This window comes from Trichechus manatus, unplaced genomic scaffold (genome assembly GCF_000243295.1).
Source record: "Trichechus manatus latirostris isolate Lorelei unplaced genomic scaffold, TriManLat1.0 scaffold00209, whole genome shotgun sequence".
Classification (NCBI taxonomy): domain Eukaryota; kingdom Metazoa; phylum Chordata; class Mammalia; order Sirenia; family Trichechidae; genus Trichechus; species Trichechus manatus.
Window position 1 is genome coordinate 1,889,669 of NW_004444145.1, and position 1,499 is coordinate 1,891,167.

The window sequence follows — 1,499 nt, forward strand, 5'->3', positions numbered from 1 at the left end:
TGGTGCTGGCATAACTGGATATCCATCTGCAAAAAAATGAAACAAGACCCATACCTCGCACCATGCACAAAAACTAACTCAAAGTGGATTAAAGACTTAATACAAAATCAAAAATGATAAAGATCGTGCAAGAAATATAGGGACAACGCTAGGAGCCTTAATATATGGCATAAACAGAATACGAACCATAAGTAACAATGCACAAGCACCAGAAGAGGGACTAGATAACTGGGAGCTCCTAAAGATCAAGCTCCTAAAAATCAAACACTTATGCTCCTCAAAAGACTTCACCAAAAGAGTCAAAAGACAACCTGCTGACTGGGAAAAAAAATTTTGGCTCTGACAAATCCGATCAGCATCTAATCTCTAAAATCTACAAGACACTGAAAAACCTCAACGACAAAAAGACAAATTACACTCACAGAATTGAGAGTCCAGAATTAAACAATTAAATTTATGGTCAGCTGATTTCAAGAAAGCTTCTAAGGCAATTCAGTGGTGGAAAGGGTAGTCTTTTCAACAAATGGTGTTTCGATAACTGAATACTCTCATGCAGAAAAAATGATGTTAGGCCCCTACCTCTGAACATTCACCAAAAAAAAAAAAAAAAAAAATTAACTCAAAATTGATCGTAGACCTAAATTAAGATATTAAACATAGGAAAAAATCTTCATGACCTTGGGTTAGGCAAAGAGTTCTTTGATAGCTTTGAAATGTCTAAACTTGGCTAGGCTGAACTACATTTCCCAGAATCCCCTTTGTTTTATGTTTCCTGTTAGGATGGACTACAAGAGAGATTCTTGCAAGATTTGGAAGTTAGAAGGAATGAAGAAGCCATTTTGTAGCTGACACACATTGTTACTGATCTGCTGACTTACCTCCGGGCTTCTTGTTGTGTGCCATTATGTTGATTCTGACTTGTAGTGACCCCACGTGACAGAGTTGAACTACCCCATGGGATTTTCTTGGCTGTAATCTTTACAGAAGCAGACTGCCAGGTCTTTTTCCCACAGAGGAGCTGGTAGGTTCAAACTGCCAACCTTTTGGTTAGCTGACCACTAAACTGTTGCACCACCAGGACTCCTTACCTCCTGGTATGAAGCCTATACATTTGGCATGAAGCAGTAGCATCTGGACCTGCAATTGCTCTACATTCCTTTGATTCTCCTTACTTTTTTTTCTGACTCCTGGGCCAGGTGTGTGTATTTAGCTTCATGACAAAAGGCCCCAGCTTCTGCAGGATATCCTTGTTTCCAAGGTCTAAGAACAGACACTGGTTTCAGTCATAGCGGTGGAGTTCCAGCCTACTGGTGATCTGTCCTTCCTGATTGCCTGCGCTGTGGACTAGAAGCTCCAGCATCAGACGCAGAGACACAAACTTACAGAGACTGCTTAACTAGACCCCACAACCCCACAATTGCATAAACCAATTCCCTTTAACAAATACACACACTACACACACACACACACACACACACACACACACACACACACACACA

General features: G+C 40.7%; 1 protein-coding gene across 1 annotated transcript in view; it reads right to left on the reverse strand.

Annotated features, from left to right (window-relative positions):
* Positions 1–1,499, reverse strand: part of FAM186A (family with sequence similarity 186 member A) — a 110,384-nt gene that overhangs the window by 78,095 nt on the left and 30,790 nt on the right. The gene's annotated exons all lie outside the window — the stretch shown is intronic.